Consider the following 24,750-nt stretch of genomic DNA (forward strand, 5'->3'; position numbering starts at 1 on the left):
ATACTGTTCATTACTGATATATGCTGTATGTAAATGATCTCAAATTTTCAAGTGCATGCTTCCTATTTTGCAGTATAGGAATTCAATTTGTCCTTTTTGCTTGTTTATTTTTCTGATGGCACTTAGTATATTGCTATAGACATTGTGGGTGCTCAGTAAATGGTTATGGACATACTGAGAGTTTAAGTCCAAACTTTATGACTGATCTATTATAAATCTGAAATTTTGCTTCTTGGATTTCACATGGTTTTAATGCCTAAGGGAGTATGAAAAGAAACAGCTGCATCTCTATTATGACACAACCAGTTGTTGAAATGATTGGACAGGTGGTTGATGGACCCAGTGGCAATTCTGGAACAAGTGTTAAGGCTTAAATTATGTTAGGTCACTTTTCCAGGCTTGATGTTCCCCATTTGGTACAAGCATTTGAGAATGTTATTTTGTCATAAAGTATATCATGTACTGAAGTCATTCTCTATAGATGGATTTGATGTCAATGTATTTTAGTTGAACAGATAACTCAATTTGCATGCTCCATCCATTTTTCATTTTTCCTGTTGTCTACTGTTCCTTACCTCCAACTTTTTATGCTCTGAATGGAAACTTTTACCACATTCAACTTTATATATATGCTACATTTATGTACTGTATATATTCTACATAGTTCATGTACTCTATATAGAATACTATATAAATTATTTCTTATATCCTATCTCTCTCTGTACATACACTGCAAATAAGATGCTGTAAATAACAGGAAAAATGTTTCGGCCCTAATTTCTGTCCATTTCATTTCACATATTTATTTTTTGTCATAATTGAAAAGTTGAAAATGTGCAAACGTAAATACCATCCAAACTGGACCACATGGTCATAATTATTTTTGAATATTTGTGACAGTATTTTAAGATAATATAGATGTCATGCTATTATAAAAATAGGATTATGATGGAAATTTTAAAATTTGAAAAAATTATGTGCAGAATACAAAACCTGTATTTCTGCTGCCTTTTGATAGGTTTTGTTAGAGGTTTGTTTTCCTCCTTTTGAACCTCCCATCTCAGATAGACAAGCACAGATACTAAAAATGCTCTTTTGTTTTGAGGTCTACTTTCTATATAAATTATTGAATCATAAATCCTTTTACCATTATAGTATGGCTAAGGAATTATATATGATTGTCTATTTAGTACAATAGTAGTACACTACTTAGTACAATAGTGTCTATTGTACTATTTTCACAAGTAAATAAGGCATGAGTTATGTAGATGTTTTTGTGTTTGAACATTTCAGTTATTCACAGGTTATTACTGCTTAGCTTATACATCAGATATTTTATTTTATTTTATTAATTTTTTCAATGTTTATTTATTTTTGTGACACAGAGAGACAGAGTGTGAGTGGGGAAGGGGCAGAGAGAGAGGGAGACACAGAATCTGAAGCAGACTCCAGGCTCCAAGATGTTAGCACAGAGCCCGATGAGGGGCTCGGACTCACAGACTCAGGAACCTTGAGATCATGACCTGAGCCAGAGTCAGACGCCCAACCGACTGAGCCACCCAGGCGCCCCTATACATTATATATTTTAGATATTTAGAATTTTGAATTTTTTTGACATAACAAATACTGATAAATTTATTTCTGGGGAAGCCAAGTCATTTCATGCCCACATTAGCATTTATATGTTTATTGATTCATTTTTTAAACATTTATTTATTTATTTTGAGAGAGAGAGCAAGTGGGGGAAAGGCAGAGAAAGAGAGAAAATCCCAAGCAGGCTCTGCACTCTCAGCATAGCTCCCCTTGGAGCTTGAACTAACAAAAAATGAAATCAATACATAGTCAAAATTAAGAGTCCGGTGCTTAACTGACTGAGCCGCCCAGAGGACCTGAAAGAAGCATTTCTAATTAAATGCTAGTCTGGGGCGCCTTGGTGACTCAGTCAATTAAGCATCCAACTCTTGATTTCTGCTCAGATCATGATCTCCTGGTGCTGAGATGGAGCTCTGCTTCGGCTGCTGAGTGTGGAATCTGCTTATGATTCTCTCTTTCCCTCTCTCTCTGCCCCTTCCCAGTTCTCTCTCTCTATCTGGCTCTGTCTCTCTCTCTAAAAAAAAAAAAAAAATCTTCTTTCAACTCCCTATAATATTGAACATTAGCTTTTTAAAGAATTTTTACTTATTTCTAAGTGTGATAATTCCTAGTTAGATTTCTTTATTGAATTATTTAGAATATCTTACACCATTAATACTCTCTAATATTTGACATGTCTACCAACATTATTATGAAAAATAGTATACTTTTTATTAATTTTCTGGAATGTGAGAGGATCATGAATAATTCATACTATACCTGTGTTTACCCTTTGTTATTGCATATGTGTATGTGTGTGTTTTAATTTGACTATAACAGTTTTATTTATTTATTTATTTATTTATTTATTTATTTACTTCTCCAGTACTTTATTTTCTTCATTTTTTAAAAATGATTTATTGTCACATTAGCTAACATACAGTGTATACAGTGTAGTCGTGGCTTGGGAGTGGATACCCATCATTCATCAGGTACATACAACCCCCAGTTCTCATCCCAACAAATGCCCTCCTCAATGCCCATCTCCCATTTTCCCCACCATCACAACCCCCCACCCCCATAAGCCCTCAGTTTGTTCTCTGTATTTAAGAGTCTGTTATGATTTGCCTCCCTCTCTGTTTGTAACTTATTTTTCCTTCCCTTCTCTTATGTTCATCGGTTGTGTTTCTTACCTTTCACATATGAATGAAATCATATGATATTTGTCTTCCTCTGCCTGACTTATTTTTCTAGCATAATGTACTCTAGTTCCATCCATGTTGTTGCAAATGGTAAGATTTTATTCTTTTTCATCCCCTAGTAGTATTCTGTTCTATAAATATACCACCTTTTGATCCATTCATCAGATGATGAACATTTAAGCTCTTTACATAATTTGCCTATTTTTGGTAGCACAGCCATAAACACTGGGGTGCGTGTACCCCCTCAAATAAGCATTTTTGTATCCTTTGAATAAATACTTAGTAGTGCAATTGCTGGATCGTAGGATAGTTCTATTTTTCATTTTTTGAGGAAACTCCATACTGTTTTCCAGAGTGGCTGTACCAGTTTTCATTCTCACCAACGGTGTAAGAGGGTTTCCCTTTCTTTGCATCTTTGCCAACATCTGTGGTTTCCTGAGTTGTTGACTTTAGCTACTCTGACTGGTGTGAGGTGGTTTCTCAGTGTGGTTTTGATTTGTATTTTCCAGATGATGAGCAGTGTTAAGCAGTTATTCATGTGTCTGTTAGCCATCTGGATTCTTCTTTGGAAAAGTGTCTATTCATGTCTCTTGCCAATTTATTCACTGGATTATTTCTTTTTCAGGTGTTGGTTTAGAAAGTTCTTTAAATGCTTATTTGCTGAAGTCTAGTGAATTTTGTGTTTTTCATTTTTGTTGTTGTTGTTTATATGCTTAGAAAGATATTTCCCAGACAAGATCAGGAAACTATTCACTACTGGTTAATTCTAGTTTGTTTTTATATTTAGTCATTAAATTTAACTAGATTAGACAAATAAGGATTTTTTTTAAAATTTCAACTCTTTATTTATTGAGAGAGAAGGAAATCACGAGCAGGGGAAGGGCAGAGAGAGAGGGAAACAGAATCCCAAACAGGCTCTATGATGTCAGCACAGAGCCTGATGTGGTACTCAGGTACCAACAGTGAGATCATGAACTGAGTCAAAACTAAGAGTCAGTTGCTCAACCAACTGAGCACCCCTCTATCACTTTTTTTTCTTAAATAGCCACAATAATCTCATTTGTTGAATGATCCATTAATTATGTATTGTCTAAATACACTTTCTTCTTTTTGTTCATTTTTAATTAAAGTGTAGTGGACATATAATATTAAATTAGTTTCAGGTATACCACACAGTAATTTGACATTTATAAGCATTACAAAATGACCATCGTATATGTGGGTATCATCTGTCATCATAAAACCTTATCACAGTATTATTGACTGTATTCTCTATGCCTCCTTCACATTCCCATGATTTATTTATTTTATAATTGGAAATGTATACCTCTTAATCCCCAATAACTCATCCCCTTAAGCCCTTCCCTTCTGGCAACTATCAGTTCTCCGTTTTTATGAGTCTGTTTCTGTTTTGTATTGTTTGTCTTTTTAGAGTCCACATACAAGTAAAATCATATGGTGTCATCATTCTCTATCTGACTTATTTCACTTAGCATTATAACCTCTAGATCCATCTATGTTGTCACAGATGGCAAAATTGCATATTATATTATGGCTGAGTAATTTTCTATTGTATATATACACCACATCTTCCTTCTCCATTCATCTATCAATGGATGTTTAAATTACTTCTGTATCTTGACTATTGTAAATAATACTGCAATAAATGTAGAGGTATGTCTATCTTTTCAAATTAACATTTTTATTTTCTTCTGGTAAATGCCAAGAATTGGAATTACTAGATCATATGATATTTCTACACTTAATTTTTTGAGGAACCTCTAATGTTTTCCACAGTGGCTGTACCAATTTGCATTCCAATTAACAGTGCACAAGTGTTCCTGTTTTTTCCACATCCTCACCAACACTTGATGTTTCTTCTCTTTTTGAGATGGCCATTCTGACACATGTGAAGTGACATCTCATTGTGGATTTGATTTGCATTTCCCTGATGATGAATGAGGTTGAGCATCTTTTCATGTGCCTATTGGCCATCTGCCTGTCTTCTGTGGAAAAATATCTGTCTAGGTCATTTGCCCATTTTTTAATTGCATTGATTTTTTGTTGGTGTTGACCTATGTGAGTTATTTATATATTTTGGATGTTAATCCCTATCAGATGTATGTGTTGCAAGTATCTTCTTCCATTTAGTAGGGTGCCTTTTCATTTTGTTGATGGTTTTCTTTACTGTGGAAAATTCTTATTTTGGTATAGTCTTTTTAGTTTACTTTTGCTTTTTTTTTTTCTTGCCTGAGGAGACATATCCATAAAAATATTGTTAGACAATGTCCAAGAGTTTAATGTCTGTTTTTATTTAGAAGTTCTATGGTTTCAGGTCTTACATTTAAGTCTTAGTCTATTTTGAGTTTACTTTCGTCTATGGTCTAAGAAAGTGGTCTAGTTTCATTCTTTTGCATGCAGCTGTCCAATTCTTTTAAAAATTCATTCATGTACTTTTCCAGTTATGATGGAGTAGCTCAATATAGTAAACAAATATAACAGCCAAAGAATTATATACAAAGACTCTTTTGAGACATTCCACATAATGTCACATAATCTTCATGAGAAAAATAAGCACAGGAAATTAACTCCACATTCAATTTAGCTCACTCTTGCAAGGTATTATCAAAATCTTATAGCAGAGAAATAGATTCTAGGCACAATTAAGGAAAAAAAAGTATTTGGAAAGAAAGAAGCAGAAATCAAAGATTTGTGTTAACAAAGGCATTTGAGAGTGGGTAACAGAGTGGGGCACCAAAAAGGAATTACAAATATATGCATGGAATGTCCCTTGAGTCCAAGCCAACTCCTGAGCTCTTCATGCTTGGAGTGTGACACAGGAGTCACAGAAGAAAACTGCTATGGAATTTTCCACAAAGATTCCAATGTCTACACAGTGCTACAACATGGTAGAGCTTAGCAGTACAGTAGAAAGTTTGGAACAGACAGTCAAGACTTTCAAAACTGTTAGTAATATTCAGGAATTTATCTGTAAATTCAGGGACAATTTCCTTATACTGGGTTATATACATATATATACACGTACACACACACACACACACACACACACACATATAACCTCTAAACAATGATCATAACAATGACAGTAAATCTCCAAGAAAAATTTCATCAACTGAGAAATGCATAGCAGTTGTGAAATAATGTTGGTAAACAATTATGAAGAGTCTTTTCATTACAGTGGAGGATACTCCCGATTTCAACATGAATCTATTTCTTAGTTGTTATTGTTGTTGGAAATTATGTAATTCTTAGATAAATATAGCAGTTTACAATTATATGTCACTTTATAAAGTTGGTAAGTATACATTCAATTGGATATCCTGAAATAAAGAAATTAAGCTCTTTGCCCTCCCATTTCCCATCCACCAAGGACAGAACTAAGGAACACTTGATCAGAAAAGGTCATATAACATGAATCTTTTTCTCGATGAAATTTTCTTGTACATGAACTTTTATAGCTACACATAACATGGTCACCAGGGATTACACATCTCTGGGGCTATACAAATATACAGATTTCACAGTCCACTTTTATTCTGGGTCAAATTTGAGAGGCTCCAGTGTTGTTTTAAAAATTATGTTTGTTGTTGTTATTTTACACCTCATTTGTTTTTGAAAAAAAATCTTTATAAGTGAAAATATATTATTGTGGGTTGATGTCAGAGAGATAGAGACCTTGAGAGACCATTATTCCCACTCTTGAAACAAACAGGGGAAAAAGCTATAAAAGGGTCAAATTAAAGAATAATCTTGAACCCCTTAGAGAACTTCAGTCATGGGGCAAACAAGCTAACTGAAAATTAAAGGCAGACAAGCACATATAGGGAGAAACAGAGTGAAGCATTTGCCTACATGGGTCAAACATTGTAGAACACCATATAACCCTCTTAGAAGGTTTAGCTAGACATTTTTTTTTTTAATTGCTAAGGACAAAACTAAAAGTGTAAAACTTTTGCAGGGCATGAGTATAGGGGAATTGTTACCCTTTTCTAGCCTTTTCCATCAGGGAAGCTCACCATCTACTCATAGCAAAGGGTGAGGAGAATTCTGAGTAGTGCCTACCATGATATTGGTTGAGAAAAGGGAACAGAAGCTATTGACAGTATTCCATCCAAAACAACTCCTCCATATGAAACTAAAATTTAAATCTCCGGGGGGAAAAAGCAAGTAAAAAAATAGCTTCCTGACAGTATAAGTGATTCCTTACTACAGCTGAGGGAGAGGACTGACAACAACAAGCAAATTCTGCCCAAACCTATGTTACATATTTCCCCTAAGTTAAAAAAAAAAAGAAAAAAGAAAAAGAAAGAAATACATAATATAGGTAATCAATGGAAATAGAATTATAGCCTGAGGACACTTTTGGAAACTCACTGCAGCTGCAAGAAAGGACAGGAACAGGAAAAGAAAGTAGCTATAACCTATGGAAAAGCATGAATATATGTTAGTTCTGGTATTGTATCTGGAGGAAGAGCACCATAGTAGGCTATATAATGGCCTCAACATTGTCCACATCCTAATCCCAGACACTGTTATATGTTACCTTAAATGGTAGCATATCATGTAATTGACAATGTAATTAAGTTAATCTTGCAATATGAATATTATCTTGCACTCTCTGGATAGGCCATGTGTAATTGCAAAGATCCTTTTAACAAAAGAGTAGGAGACTCAAAGTCAGACAAAGATTCAATGACATGACTAAAGGATAAAATAGTGCACTATGAAGATGGAGGAAGGATCTACAAGCTAAGGAATGCAGAAGACCTTTAGTACCTACAAAAGGTAAAGAATTCCCCTGTCATATTCAAAAGGAACACAACACTCTTGATACTTTGATTTTATTTTTTCAATTTTAAAATTTTTTTTTTATTTATTTTTGAGACAGAGAGAGAGCATGAGCAGGGGAGGGGCAGAGAGAGGGGGAGACACAGAATCTGAAACAGACTCCAGGCTCTGAGCTGTCAGCACAGAGCCTGACATGGGGCTCGAACTCACAGACTGTGAGATCATGACCTAAGCCAAAGTGGGACACTCAACCGACTGAGCCACCCAGGCACCCCTACTTTGATTTTAGCCCACAGGATCCATTTTGAAATATCATCCCCAGAACTATAACATTATAAATTTATGTTGTTTTAAGCCCTTAAATTTGTGATATTTTTTAATAGTAGCACCAGGAAACTAATACAGAAATACCCACCATTTTTTAAATAAATTTTTGTGGCCAATTTCTCTAGATATTCCAGCATACCATATGATTGTGATATATACTTAATTAAATTATTTAAGTACAAAAGTCAGAATAAGGAGCTATGATAACAGAACCAGGAGTGAGAATGATGAATGTTGAAGGTGGAAGAAGCAACCAAGAAATTCCTCTAGGAAATAGAAAAGTTGAAGAACTGGATTTTCCCCTGAGTCCTGTACAAAGAATACAGTCACACCAATGAGTTAGCAGGTACAGATTTCTGAACTTCAGAATAAGAAATAAGTGGAGTTTGTGGTGCTTTAAACCACTCATTTGGTGGTGTTTTGCCGTAGTTGCTATGGTAAACTCATATAGACAGGATCCTTTATGAAGTCTGTACTCACAGGAAACAGGCTTAGAGTACCTACTTAAGACTGATTTTTTTGTCAGAATATCAGAGAATATTCCATTTCCCAACCCCTGCCACCATAGCAAGGAGAATTAGGTAAAAATAATAACGGGAACAACAAGGAAAACTGCAAGAAAAAAGATTCCCTCTAGAGAGTAGCCAAAGGCGGGGGTTTGGAGGAGGGGGACGGCGGAGGTGAGGAGGACTTAGCCATGTGTAGAGAAAATTTTAAATAAGACCCAATGACCAAAAAAGATAAAGACAGAAATGAGAACTGGAAGTACAAAATGGTGAAGAGACTAAAAAAGACAAAAATGAAGATAAGGAAATAAATCATGAATATTAGAATTGACAGAAGATCATTCCTACAGAACTGAAGACACTGCAGTTATTAAAAAGACAATAAGGTAATAGTAGGTACAACCTTTTTGCTCACAAATTCGACAATTTAGAAAAAATGGGTCAATTCCTTCAAAACTACAAGCTAGCAAACTAAATCAAAATTCAATAGATAATCCAAATTGTCCTATAACCCCATTAAATACAATTTGTAATTAAAAATTTACTGTAGGGGAGCCTGGGTGGCTCAGTCGCTTGAGCGTCCGACTTCAGCTCAGGTCACGATCTCGCAGTCCGTGAGTTCGAGCCCCGCGTGGGGCTCTGGGCTGATGGCTCAGAGCCTGCAGCCTGCTTCTGATTCTGTGTCTCCCTCTCTCTCTGCCCCTCCCCCATTCATGCTCTGTCTCTCTCTGTCTCAAAAATAAATAAGCATTAAAAAAATTAAAAAAAAATTAAAAAAATAAAAATTTACTGTAAAACAAATATCAGATAACTTCACTACAAAAGCCTTCCAAACATTTAGAGAAGAATTAACAGCAATTTAGCACCATATCTTTCAAAATATAGAAGAGAATAAAAAGCTTCTCAACTCATTTTGAGGCCAGCAATACCTGGTATCAAAATCAGACCAAACCGTGACAATAAAAGAAGGATGTCTGTTCTAAAATTAAATCCAAAAGTCTTTAAGATAATATGAGAAAATTGAATCCACGGTTGTATACAAATGACATATAATAAATTGCTGTGTTCAAGCCCCACATTGGGCTCTGTGCTGTCAGCTGAGAGCCTAGAGCCTGCTTTGGATCCTTGTCTACCTCTCTCTCTGCCTCTCCCCTGTTCATGTTGTCTGTCTGTCCGTCTGTCTCTCTCAAAAGTAAATAAACATTAGAAAAAAATTAAGCAAGGTGTGATATATGTATATTATGGAATATAATTCAGCAATTATTTTTTTCAGCTTCTCTAAAATTCATTTTTTATCTATACCATGAGGACAAAAATAAACCATAATAAATAGAGTTGTTGTGGGAACTGATCATGAGATTTTACGTAAACTGAACATCAGAGGACAGATAGAGAAGAGTTGGTAAAAATTTACAAATTATCCCAGTGTCATCAATTAAAAGGACTGAGTTATTGATAAATGTAACAACCAAGAGGTACGTTAGGTGAATTATGCTAAATTAAAACACCAATCTCAAAAGGTCACATATGTTTAATTCAATTTGTGTAAACCTTGAAATGACAATATTATAGAAATGAGGAATAGATGAGTGGGTGCCAGGGGCTAGAAACAATGAGAGGCTATAAATGAATGGCCTGAAAGAGATCCTTGATAGTTTTATATCTTAAGTGCAGTAGTGAATTACATGACTCTCTAAATTCTATAAAATGACATAGAATTATATACTCACATTTTGCCAATGTTAATTCCTTGGTTTTGATATTGAACTACATTTAAAGTACCACTGAACTATATTTATATTAGTTATAACCTTGGTAACACTGCATAAAAGGTTCATGAGAACTCTGTCCTATCTTTGCAATTTCTCATGTGTCTGTAATTATTTCAAAATAAAGTTTTAAAATGCTTTAAAAAGGGCAAAAGACCTGAGCAGAACTTTTACCAAAGAAGATGAATGGGTGGCAAATAAACACATGAAATATACTCAATATTATTAATAATTAAGGAAATAAAAATAATAGTATGAGATACCAGTTCCCACTCAGGAGAAGGGCTGTATTCAAATAAGCAGACAGTCAGTTTAGGTTAGAATGTGGAGTAACTAGAACATTCCTGTTTCACAATCTCTATATCCCTACTGCTGTGCAATCACATGAACGTTTTCTGAGGGAAGCTGGCACCTGGCCATTTCTCAGCAGAGATACCACTCCCCCACCCACGACAAGAGAGTCGCACAGGTCAAAGCCACAGGGGTCTCTGAAGCATGATGTTTTGAAACACAGCTCCATCTGAGATAAAACTCACGAGGGAGGTGTCGCCTGGCAGATGGACAGCTTGGACAGAGACAGGGTAGAGATGGGATGTTGACAGAGGCTTGAGACAAAGGCAGGGTTCTTGATCACAAGTTGGTGAGAGCACAAAGTTTCTGTGCTACAGAATTGGGAGCTGGGTGAAACCATTTCCACCTCTCCTGTGCATGCTCACGCATGCCACAATGACCCAACCCAGTAAGCTAGGCAGGGCCAGCTAGTGAAGAATGGAGCTGTTATGCCAAGCCCCTCCCAAATGCACCCTCCAAGAACATCCCTCAGAAGACCAGCACAAGTCACTCCACCTGCTGTGGGGACTATAAAATGGCACAGCCACTTTTGAAAACTTAGGTAACTTCTTATAAAGTTACACTTACCATCCAACCTACAATCCTTCTAGGTATTTCCACAAGTGCACTACAAACTTTATTTTACGTAAACATGGATGTGAATATTTAGAACTGGTTTTATCACAGTCACTAAGAATTGGAAGTAAACAAGCTGTACTTCATCAGCTGAATGGCTAACTAAACTGAGGTATATACTTACAATCAAATGTTGCTCAACAATTTTAAAAATTACCTATTACAATGACTCATATGTATTTTGCTAAGTAAAAGAAGTCAGACTCAGAAATCTACATATTACATTATTTTATTTATTTGCTGTTTTGGGAAATACAAAATTATAGGGACAGAAAACAGGTTGCCAGGAGATGGGGGAGGGCAGAGGGATTGACTAGACAGAGATTGCACTTGTCTATTTTTTGGATGACAAAGCTGTATGTATAGCATTGTGGTAAGCATATATGATTCTGCATGTGTCAAAAACCATATATGTATACAACAAAAATATTTTTATTATATATAATATATATATATATATATATATATATATATATATATATATATATATATATTTATATAATAAAATCCCCCAACCGGTTTATTGGGGGATGAAGTTATGGAATATGGACTGTAGAAATGAATCTAACCATATTACAAATATATAATGTAACCTTGCTGAAAAGGACTAACAAAAGAGCTGTATAAGCAATTTTGGAGAGCCATATAAAAATATATTCTAAATATAAAGTTACAATAGAACTATAGTAAATGCTGTACTCTAGCTAATAAACCTGTTGCCCACTGTGGTAAATGAATTAGCAATTCTGAGTCTATTTTATGTGTATGCTAAGTTGAACAAATACACACACACATACATATATGTGTGTGTGTATATAATATGTATGTGTATATGTATTTATATAAATGGTAATCAAGTCTCTCACAGTCAGCAAACAGTTATAATAAAATAAGCAGGGGTGGGGCATCTGGGTGGCTCAGTTGGTTAACCATCCTAACTTCGGCTCAGGTCATGATCTCAATGTTTGTGAGTTTGAGCCCTGCACAGGCTCTGTGCTGACAGCTCAAAGCCTGGAGCCTGCTTCAGATTCTGTGTCTCCCTCTCTTCCCCTGCCCTGCCCATGCTCTGCCCCCCTCTCCCTCTTTCAGAAATAAACACCAAAAAATTTTAAAAAATAAGCAAGGATGTAATACTAGAAAAAACCATGTAAATTAATTATATTTGGAATATCAATATGAACTCATTTTATATATAAATACATACATATACAAAGCCATGTATATATTTATTTATTTATATATACATGTATATATACACACAAATAAGTTCTATTCATGATAGGTGCATATATGAGTCAATATACGTAGGTATATTTTTTAACTGCTTTCACTGAAGGGATCCAAAGTAGTGACAAACCAGTAGCAATGGTCATACTAAGGCCCAAATTATATTTTATTTTTCTAAAAATAATTTTATTTTATTTTTAATTTTTTAATATAGTTTATTGTCAAATTGGCTAGCATACAGTGAATACAGTGTGCTCTTGGTTTGGAGGGTAGATTCCCGTGATTCATCACTTACATACGACACCCAGTGCTCATCCCAACAAGTGCCCTCCTCATTGCCTATCACCCATTTTCCCCTCTCCCCACCCCCCATCAACCCTCAGTTTGTTCTCTGTATTTAAGAGTCTCTTATGGTTTGCCTCCCTCCCTCTCTGTTTATAACTTTTTTTTACCCTTCCCTTCCCCCATGGTCTTCTGTTAAGTTTCTCAAGTTCCACGTATGAGTGAAAACATATGGTATCTGTCTTTCTCTGCCTGACTTATTTCACTTAGCATAACACTCTCCAGTTCCATCCATGTTGCTACAAAAGGCCATATTTCATTCTTTCTCATTGCCAAGTAGTACTCCATTGTATATATAAACCACATCTTCTTTATCCATTCATCATTTGATAGACATTTAGGCTCTTTCCATAATTTAGCTATTGCTGAAAACACTGCTGTAGGCATTGGGGTGCATGTGCCCCTATGCATCAGCACTCCTATATCCCTTGGATAAATTCCTAGTAGTGCTGTTGCTGGGTCATACGGTAGTTCTATTTTTAATTTTTTTTTTTTTTTGAGGAATCTACACCCTGTTTTCCAGAGCTAAGGCCCACAGTTTAGATTGTAAATACTGTTCTCCAATAAAAGGAACCAGTTCTCCCGGGAGAAATTGCTAAATCTAAGGCTAGGGAAGCATATATACAAGATAAGTCTGGAGCATCTTGTGATGGTGAAAAAGACAAGAGCAATAAAAGAAAGGATAGGAGGATGTAAGAAAGACAGGAGATGGATGAGTGAAAGACCTCCCAATGGAGAAACTGGCATAGTTTGAACAAATGAGTATCTATTGTATTGTATAATAACCCAGAGAGTAATATATGTGCAAATCCATAAATCCATATTGGTAAATATGTATGTAAGTTGGTAAATTGTATGTATAGTAAATATGTATGTAAATTGGTAAATATGTATGTATGGTATATATGTAAAATAAATGGGGAAGAAGGAACACACCTTCCTATTGAATAAGTCTAAAGGATGAGAGAAATAGTGAGGGAAATGGAAAATCAACATTAGGACTTTGAGTAATCATTGCTCTTAGGCAAGATCCACTGATATATTCCAGATTCAATGTGTGAGACTTTGAGAAGCAAGGTGTTTGCATAGCCTCACACTATGTCTTAAAAATACTAATTACCATGAGTTTAACATAGGTCCACAAATTCTTTGATATTCTTCTTTTCAGAGATGTGTCTTAACTTTTTACACTACTTCCTGAGGGTAATGTGGACACAATCTCTTTCTTCTGATAAATTAGAATATGAGAAAGAAAATAATGACTTTATAGTAAAGAAAAAAAAAAAAATTGGCAGGGAGTTCCCTTAACTCTAAGGGAAGTTGCACATCACCATGATAATTCATGTTGCTATTATGTTCCCACTTGCATGATACAAAGAGAAAGATATTCACCTGTGTGATATTTTCCCTCAAATTCATAGCCCCAGGCTAATGAGAAAATATCAGCCTATCCCCAAATGAGGGACATTCTAAAAATACCTGACCGGTATATTTCTAATATATAAAGATCAGGAAAAGCAAAGCAAGACTGACAAATTGTTAACCTGATTATATCCTAGAACAGAAAAAAATGACATTAGTGGAATGAAAACCAGCTTAATTAAAAATAAAATCTATAGTTTAGTAATAGTTCTGTATTAATATGAAATTATTAGCTTTAATAAATGTGCAGTGGCTATATAAGATGTTGACGTTAGGGAAAGCTGCTTGAAAAATATAAATGAACTGTCTTGACTATCTTTACAACTCTCCTATAAATCTAAAATTATTTTAAAGTGAATATTTTTAAAAAAATTGTAAGTTTCTGTTATTATTGCTTTCTATTGCATGTGTTTCTAATAACACACACTTTTTCCCCCTGAACTTAAGGTACTAAATCAACTTTCTGTCTTTGATTTATTACTCTCTCTCTTTTCTTAATTTAATAGAACATTTTGAACCAGGTGAAACAATAGCCGGTGTGGGAAGTCAACATACTTAATCAGAGCTTTGCTCAAGGCCAAGTCCCGTTGTTTGCAGAGAACTCATAATGAAGCTTCTTTGCTCGGAAATGTTTCCATCATATTTCCTGTTGTTTAGATCCAGAAGATGTTTGCTTCTCACACTCTGAAAAGTCTTACATTTATAGATGTAACTTAGTTTCATCTCTGCTTGAAAACAGACTGATTCTTGCCTGAACGAATAATCTTTCTTATAATATCTTGCTAAACACAGCAAGCAACAGTCAATATTCAATAACATACAAACTTTTCCCAAACTTCTCTCCCTGAGGTACTAAGTAGTCACTGGATATGCTTCTCAAGTTATTGTACACAGTATATTTACTAAAAATTTTGTTACTTATCGTGATCTCCTCTTCCGTCTCCAAAATCAGTCTATCTGGTATCTATAAGCAGGTGCTATTTTCTTTTGAATAATATGATATTATTAAATACTCATAATTTTTAAAATATGTTGGTTTTTGTTTTCATTACAAATTTATATGGTAATCTTTGTAGGCTACATTGTACTAACAACTATACCCAGATCCGAAGCAGGCTCTGCACTGACAGCTGCAAGCCCAATGCAGGACTCAAACTCAGGAACTGTGAGATCATGACCTGAGCCAAAGTCCCATGCTCAACTGACTGAGCCACCCAGGCACCCCAATCCGTGTGATTTTTCTCATTTGATAATACTTACAAAACATGTCAGTTGCTAGACAAAAGAGTTACTCATTTTTCATATTTCATAACTGGGAAAAGTCACTCTAGTAGTGGTAGTAGCATGGTTTGTGGTAGAACATTGATCTCAGGTTGTCAGATATCCAATTTGTTTAGTGCCTCATTTAGCTCTGAGGTAGTTAACTACCTACCTTAACAATGTCTATGGGTTTTTTTTATTAGTTATTTAAAATATATTTTTATTTTGCTATGAAATTATGTTAACCTGCAACATGGAACGGTGGAGAAAACGTTATATTCAGGCAAACTGGATTTGGTTTCTGGCTCTGTGAGGTAGAAGTTGTGACCTAAGGTAAATCACCTATACTTTACATCTTTTAACCTTCTCAACTAAAAATAAAGTGATTCAATTACATTATTTCTTATATTTTTCTTCTAAATTTCTGTAATTTTATTTAAGCTATTATATATGCTCATTTTAAAACTTTATAAGATATATCTTATTCATCTCCTTTTAATTAGCTAAAAAGTAACATGCAAAGTCAAGCATGGCACACATACACATATACACACGCTATTACACATAGGAAGTAAGTAAAACAAAAAAAATAAAAATAAGCATGATGAATTTCAAATATGTATAGTTCAATAAATATTATAGGCAATATTTGCCACATTAACATATCTAAGAAAGAAAAATGGATCTATCCTGATGAGCATATGTTTGGTTTCTACTTGAATAATCTTAGTTCAGTTATCTTGGAAATTAAAGAATTTATTTAAATTGTGTTTTGGCTATCTATTGATGTGTAACAAGTTGCAACAAACTGAATGACTTAAACTTATTCTTACTCATATCTCTGTGGGTTGGCTGGTGCATGGTTCACGGGTCCCCAAGACTACTCTCACTTTTGTCATCAACTGGAAGTTCAGGGGTCTCCAAGATCACGCTCACTTCTGATACTAAATACAACTGCAGGGGCACCCAAGACCAGCCTTCGCTTCAATAATTCATTAGAAGGACCCACCAAGGTCAGTAAAAATGTTATTCTCACAGTTATGGTTTATTATAGTGAAATGATAGAGATTAAAGTCAGCCAAGGGAAGTAACATACATGTAGGGTCTAGGAGACTTCAGGCAGAGTTAGTTTCCCATTGTGCTTTTCCAGTGGAGCCATACGGATAGTGCCTCGTTTTCTGTCAACAATGTGTGACAATATGCATAGAGCATTGAAAACCAGGGAAGCTCTCCTGAACCTTAGGACTAGAGTTTTTTACAGGGAAGTGATTGTGTGAACATGACTGACCACCTGCATGGATAACCTTAGTCTCCAGCCCTTACAGAAACTTCCTAGTACCCCATGGCCCATACCTTGGGCCTCTATCACAAATCATGTTGTTAACATGGACTGTCTAGCATGACCAAAGGCCCCCAGGATAACAAAGGTATGATTATCAGGCAGGAGGTTTCAAAGTTTAGAGTTACCTTCCAGGAGCCAGGGCAAAGACAAAGCCTTTCTTAGGTATAGTTAATCCTTGACTGCTTAACTAGGCTCAATCCGCATGGTGTCACTTGGGGTTATTTATGTGGCTAAATTTAGCTGAGAGATTGACTGGAGCTGGAACATTTAAGATGACTTTATTCTTTCTAGAGCCCCTTCTGGGGTACCTAGAAATGCTGGGATCTAGCCAGAACACCACAGCAGAGCAGGCAGAATTCTTACACAGTGGCCCGGGGCTCCACAAGGGTGAGATGTGACCCAGAAGTTTTCTTAAGACATAGGTAGGCTCAGAAGTCTAAGAAAAATAACTTCTGTCATTTTTTATTTAAAAGAAGAGGATATATAGTCTACCTTTTGACGGGAGTAGAGGCATGCTCAGACAGGGATGAGAAATTATTAGCCATATTTGAAGGTGCTCTTCTTCCAATAGTCTGTTTTAAAGATGGTAATATATAAACTGAAAATAACTTTTGTTCTATACCACCTCCTTTATCATGGGAGATCATGATAATCATTTCTTTAAGATATATATGCAGGAGTATAATTACTGGATCATTTGATAGTTCTATTTTTAATTTCTTGAGGAATAGTCATACTCTTTTACATAATGGCTGCAGTGGATATACTAATTTACATTCCCACCAACAGTATATAATGGTTATCTTTTCTCACATCCTCTCCAACATGTATTATCTCTTATAATTTTGATAATAGCCATCCTAACAGGTGTGCAGTAATACCTCATGATGATTTTGAATTGCATTTCCTTGATGATTAGTGATGTCGAACATCTTTTCATGTACCTCTGGCCATCTGTATGTTTTCTTTGGAAAAACGTCTTTTCAGGACTTTTGTCCCTTTTTAATTAGATAACTTTTTTTTTTTGCTATTGAGTTGTATAAATATTTATATGAAATTAACTCCTTATCAGATATATGGTTTTCAAATATTTCCTCTTATTCTGTAGGATGCCTTTTCAATTTATGGAATATTTCCTTTGTTGTGCAGAAGCTCTTTAGTTTAAACAGATCCCTCTCATTTCCTTTAGCTTTCATTGCTGTGCTTTCAGTGTCTTATCCAAGAAATCATTGCCAAGGATATTTCGCCTATGTTTTCTTCTAGAATTTTTATAGTTTTAAGTATTACATTTGTTTGATCCACTTCAAGTTAATTTTTTATGACTAATGTATGATAGAGGTCCACTCTAATTTTTTACATGTAAATATCCAGTTTTCCCAGCATCATTTTGTGAAGAAATTATTGTTTCCCCATTGTGTAGTCTTTGTGCCTTTGTCAAAAATTAGTTGATTGATAAGTGTGAATTAGTGTCTGGGCTCTCTATTCTGATTCATTAGCCTATGTGCCTGTTTTTATATCAGCACCATACTATTTTAATTACTATAGCTTTTTAATGTAGCTTGAAATCAGGAGGGTGATGTCTCCAGTTTCATTTGTTTTCCCTTTTCAAGATTGTTTTGAAAATTCAGGATCTTTTGTAGTTTCCTACAAATTTTAGGGCCTTTTTTTTTTTCTATTTCTGAAAAAAATGCCATTGGAATTTTGACAGGAATTACACTGAGTCTACAGTTCATTTGTGGTAGTATGGGCATTTTTATAATTATTAACAGATTTGAAGACAAAAATAGATAGTATGAAATAATGGTGCAGAACTTCAAAACACCAGTTTCTACAATGAAAATGCAGACATATTGTTAATAAGGAATGATGGACTTGAACTATACTTTGAGCCAAATGTGCTCCAAGATTAAAAGCTCTTACATCATTTAAATTTAGCAATACTTTTCAGTGCCTGGGTGGCTCAGTCGTTTAAGTGTCTGACTTCGGTTCAGGTCATGATTTCACGGTTCCTCATCAGACTCTGTGCTGATAGCTTAGAGCCTGGAGCATACTTCAGATTCTGTATCTCCCTCTCTCTCTCCCCCTCCCCTGCTTGTGTTCTGTCTCTGTGTCTCAAAAATAAATAAATGTTAAAAAATTAAAAAAATAAATTTAGCAATACTTATGTTAAGAGTAATTTAATGTTTTTAATCTTGAAGTCAGAAATCTCTATCAATTCCATTTGCATGTACACACAGATTTTGTGTATAATAGTATTCATTCTATGGTGCTCATCTGTCAGCCTCAGAAAAGATTCTCAACCATGGGTTTTTAATTAGTTGAGTCGCAGGAGAAGGAAAACCATTATAGTGATAAGTGCTTATGTGATACAGAATATTACAAAATGAGGTCAATTCTATCTATTTAATCAAAAAATATAATCAGATAATCAGAAATGTTAATGAATTTAGGAAAAGGCTTGGGATTTAATGTTAACTAAGTGACATTCCTTCTTACTGTTTTGATGAATCCATGCCTCTGTGTATACATATTTTTTATTTAATTCTTACAAGGTGAATATCTAGTTCAAAATGCATTAACATTGTTACAGTTTTTGATATATAGTACTAAATTATACTCCAGAATTTCTATGTGAGGAGGTATGTTTCACTTCACAAATGCTAAATCATAGTTCATAAAATTCCTTAAAACTTTACCAGTTGTACAGACCAAATGCAGTAGATAAAAGGAATGTAAATTTACTTTAATGTATTTTTATGTCACTAGAATCAGCATAAATGACATGCAAATGAATGGATACACTCATATGGTCTTCACCATTATCTTGCTAAAAGGCCTTATGCTAGCATAGGTCCTGCTATTAGTCCCTGTACTAGTCCCTGTACTGCTATACGTCTTAGAACATTATTCCTCATTGAAATAGAGAATCTAATGTAAAAGTTACCCTTTTATTCCATTAATATGCATTTGAAAAAAAATCCAATGCCATTTCTCTATAAAGTATATGTTTTGTTATTTACACTGACAATTTGCATGAGATATTTTTATTTGATCCAAGGTACATCAGTATTGATATTACAATACAATAAAGGGTTGGTTTTTGATGTTTAAAGTTTTTATTTAAATTCTAGTTAGTTAACATAGAGTGTAATATTAGTTTCAGAAGTAAAATTTAGTCATTCATCACTTACATACAACACACAGCACTTATTACAAGTGTCTTCCTTAATGCCCGTCACCCATTTAGCCCATCCCTCCAACCTCCCCTTCAGTAACCCTCAGGTTTTTTTGTTTTTTGTTTTGTTTTGTTTTGTTTTGTTTTGTTTTGTTTTTGTTTTTGGTATTTAAGTGTCTCTTACGGTTTGTCTCCCTCTCTGTTTTTATCTTATTTTTCCTCCCCTTCCCCTATGTTCATCAGCTGTGTTTCTTAGATTCCACATATGAGTAAAATCATATAGTGTTTGTCTTTCTCTAACTTATTTCGTTAGTGTAATACTCTAGCTTCACTCACATCATTGCAAATGGCAAGATTTCATTCTTTTTGATGGGTGAGTACTATTCTATTGTATATACATACCACTTCTTCTTTATCCATTCTTCAGTGGATGGATATTTTGGCTCTTTCCATAATTTGGCTATTGTTAATAGCACTGCTATAAATATCGGGGTGCATGTGTCAAGTGTTTTGATTTAATTACGTGATTGAATAATTAACATTATTCAACAAATTCCAACACAATTCCTTCAAAATAGGATCATTATTCTTACATGAAGTAGTATGTGTGTACTTAGGAATACATGTATGTCATTTGTTTATAAGCTAAAAAGTCTTGTTTGAAAGAATATGACTAGTACCTCCTTTTACTATTTATTTAAAATCGAGATGAGAATACCACTAAACTTTTGGGTCTTCAGGAACCATCATTAGCTAGGATTCAGGTGTTTAATTCTAAATTCAATGTCTCGTTGTCACTAAGTAAAGTAAATTCACGTGAATTCTCCAAACCTTATTTTTCATCTATAAAATTCGTGGTTTGCATTAGATGTTATCTAAAGTTTTTCTGTTCTAATAATTTATAATGATGTAATTAAGAATAGAAAAAAAATCATAAGGCATTTTCACCAAGAACATAATGTATTACTCTCACCAGACTCCTTCATTGTCTCAAGCCTTACATGAGGAGAAGAACATGCTGCACTAAAACAAACAAAACTTGTAACAATTCTGGCTATATAAAAGGTAAACAATAAGTTGTCTCATGATTAACAGAATCTCAGTTTTTTCATACCTTTTGAGAATTTGAACAGAAATTTTTTTAAAGTTTATTTATTTTAACAGAGAAAGAGGAACGGAGAGAGTAGAGAGAGAATCCCAAGCAGGCTCTGCTCTGTCAGAACAGAGCCTGACATGGGGCTTGAACTCATGAACCATGAGATCATGGCTGGAGCCAAAGTCAAGAATCAGGCGCTTAACCAACTGAGCTACCCAGGTGCCCCTGAAGTAGAGAATTCTTGGAACATATTTGAACTTGGACATAACTTCCAAAATCTATATATCAAATCTTTAAACTTCTTGTCCCCCACCCCTACACCAGTCATCTCTAGGTTTTCTGACTTTCAGCCAACAAAATTTTAAGCCAACATTTTTTTGTTGCTCTTGATACTTCTATATTATAAATATGAATGACAACTTTCTGTATCTAGCTTTTACCAATCTCTGAATATCCTCCTCTTATTTCCTGATTAGCACTCTAGACACACTTGAGCACTTTTCAGTTTCTCAAAAGGACAGGACTTCTTCTAGAGGGAGGGCTGTTGCCTTAAGGTTATTTCCTTTGAGTAGATCGCTTCTCGGCCTTTTATCTAAGATCAAGTGTATTTCCTTTGAGTAAAAATGACACTCTGATTGATCAGATTGATTACTGGTCAGTCTTTATAATAGCTCAGATCTAATTACTTTTTTCTGATCTCATTTTTTAAAATATTTTGCTTACCGTATCAGCCAATCCCTTAGCAAATACTGACTGGAGAGTATATCCCAAATCAGTTCACCTCTCACTCTTCTTCACACTATTGACCAACCAGTTTCATTTCTCTTAGGGTCTACTTAATAACCTTACTGTTTTGATTGTTCTATCTGACAAAGAGGATTGTACCTCCTTTAGTAATCAGGTTGTTCTTTGTGTTAAAAAAAAATTCTGGTTATATTATTTTACTTCTCGAATCATTTCAATGGTTTTCCACTGGATTTATAACAATATTCAAATCCTTTCTATCGCTTGCCCAGCCATACATCATCCAGTTCCTAACTGCTTTGTGAATTTTTTCTGCAAATCTTTCTTCACTTTATTGAAAGAATCTGACTATGTCGGAAACACAACAGCATCATTCAAACTCAGGACAGTTATACTTCTTTTTTTGACTGCCAGTAAAACTCTTCCTTCAGATTGTTACACAACTGTTTTGTCCTTATGATTAGGACTGCTGGTCATGTGTCACTTCCTCAAAGACCTTACTATATTGCACTGTATAAAATGCTATCCTCCCACTAATACTCAGACAAGCTCTATTTTAGTTTGTTTTATTTTATTCACACAATAAAACGCAGCCACTAATTTTACTATGTATTTGTTTTTTTCTTATCATCTTTCTTTCCCTAATGGGCCCTTATTTGACAGGGCCTTTGCCTGTTTTGTCACCCCTGTGTCTTGCCATTTTGCATACATTAAAAAATATTTATTGGGAGGGGGGGCGCCCGAGTGGCTCAGTCCATTAAGCATCCAACTTCATTTGACTCAAGTCATGATGTGATGGCTTGTGAGTTTGAGCCCTGCCTTCGGATCCTGTGCTGACAGCTCAGAGCCTGCAGCCTACTTCGGATTCTGTCTCCCTCTCTCTCTGCCCCTCCCCCACTCACTCTCTGTCTCTATCTCTCTTTCTCAAGAATAAATAAACATTAAAAAAACTTATTAAGTTTCTGGTAAAATATAGGCCATCAGTAAATAAATTTGAGAAAGAGAATGAATCCCTGAATACTTATAATATTTCTATATTTACCCTAAGCAAATACTAAAGAAAAGAAAAATAATAATTACCAAATTCCTTTTATTTATAATAGGGCTAATATAATCAAGATTTATAATAAACTTTATATAAAAAAGAAAAAACACACCTAGAAATTTCCCACTCTGCCCCAAAGCAGTATGATTCACTTCAAAATTTTTTTCTTAATTAGCCAGTCAATTCATTAGTCATTAGAGAACTGTAAAATGAATAATGCTTTAGAAAAACCAGATTATTATAATTTAGAGAAATTCAAAACTAGTCAACATAAACTTAGAATATCAGACTAAGAATAATTGAATAAAATTAAGTAGTGATCCTATTCATGATGTCTACATTGATTGTAATAAAACTGACTTTAAAATCTAAATACTTAACATGTATGTGACAAAAAGCAACATAAAATAGAAAATAATAACTAAAAATTAGCTACTTTCAAAACTTATACAAAAAGCTAACAACATATATTCAAAAGCTTTTGTCAAATACCTCACATACGTTTTATGTGAAGGATACAAGGTAATGAATTCTCACAGTTTGAGATTTAAAGTATATGCTTTTTGCTAGGTAATTTTTTCAATGATTTTTCACCTATGGGGCAAATAAATAGCAAGGTATTCTTGCTACTACAATGCCTCAATGATTTTCTTTTTTAGTAAGTACATATCAGCTTCATTTGTGCATAAATTTCAGTTAAATTATATGTAAATCAAAAAAGTTCATATGCTATAATATTTTTAATTTGATTCTATAAAAAATTGAGTTGCCTTTCCAAGTATACATGTTGGTACAAAAATATAAAAATCACATCGGTATTGTAAATTTTAAATACCCTTTCTCTTTCTGAAAATGCAGTGTTTCACCAATCTCTTTAGGCAAGAGAGAAATGTATAATTAGAACACATGATGTATGCACCAGTATGTTGTATTTTTGTATTAAAATCACTATGTAGATAATTTTTATATCATTTGGATTACTAGCATGTTACACATTTAAATAGATTACATTTTGTGATATCAAAAAATACATAATGTGAAGCTGTGATAATGTCCATTTACTCCTCTTGTTAAGTGTAAAGTACATATCTTTCAAAATACATAGGGTATTAGTAGATAGGAGAATTAAATACCTTTCAAGTTTTGTTGTTGGTACAAACACTAAGGGTAAAACATTTTGAAAAATATTAGTGTAAATATCAATATGTATTATTGAAAGTAAACATATTTTCAAAAATTATAAGAGAATTAGAATATAGGGAAAAAGTGTGTTTGGTTAATATGTCATCTGTTCTTGAGAAAGAGGGGTTTAAGAAACTACAAGGATTATATTTACTTCAAAAACTGGTTGTATTTTGGTTTAACATGCAGGCTGAAATTCAAGTAACTTTATATTACTCTTTGCGATCACTTCAGAAAAACACTTGATTTGCCAAATTGCCATCCTTAGTAAGAAAGTCATTAGTACCTCTCTCTTCTCTATTTTCATAGTATAAAAATCTAAGAAGAAAATGAAGAAATCTCATTCAATCAGTTGATGAAGGATGTTTCAACTTAATGACCAACCAATATAAAATCAGTACAAGAAAAACTGAGGTTGTTTTCACTTTTATGTATCATAAATATTAAATGTAATATTAACAAATTAACAAATTGAATCAATTAGAGTGTAAAAAATAAAAACGGAAATTGACCAAGAAAGATTTACTTTGGTATTTGCAGATAGTTTAATATTAGAAATTTCAGTTTATATAACTCATCATTCTAAAGGATGACAGAAGGAAAACTAGGATAACCAGAGTGTATTCAGATAAAAGCACTTAATAAAATGCAATACACTTGATTTAAAGATTTGGTCCTGCTTTAAGAAATAAAGGCCAGACTTGCTTGAAAACAGAAAGGGATAGACAATAATAATACTGTTAGTTACTTAATTTATGCTACAC

At 34.1% G+C, this 24,750-nt stretch overlaps 1 long non-coding RNA gene across 1 annotated transcript in view; it reads left to right on the forward strand.

The window, feature by feature from the left end:
• LOC131518240 (uncharacterized) overlaps positions 1-24,368 on the forward strand; it is a 79,867-nt gene extending 55,499 nt beyond the window's left edge. Inside the window, exons 2-3 of the long non-coding RNA XR_009264969.1 lie at positions 20,896-20,984; positions 24,296-24,368. This is a non-coding gene — a long non-coding RNA (uncharacterized LOC131518240). The remainder of the gene's footprint in view (positions 1-20,895; positions 20,985-24,295) is intronic.
• Positions 24,369-24,750: the final 382 nt, after the last annotated feature.

Source organism: Neofelis nebulosa, chromosome 7, assembly GCF_028018385.1.
Source record: "Neofelis nebulosa isolate mNeoNeb1 chromosome 7, mNeoNeb1.pri, whole genome shotgun sequence".
In the NCBI taxonomy this organism is placed as follows: domain Eukaryota; kingdom Metazoa; phylum Chordata; class Mammalia; order Carnivora; family Felidae; genus Neofelis; species Neofelis nebulosa.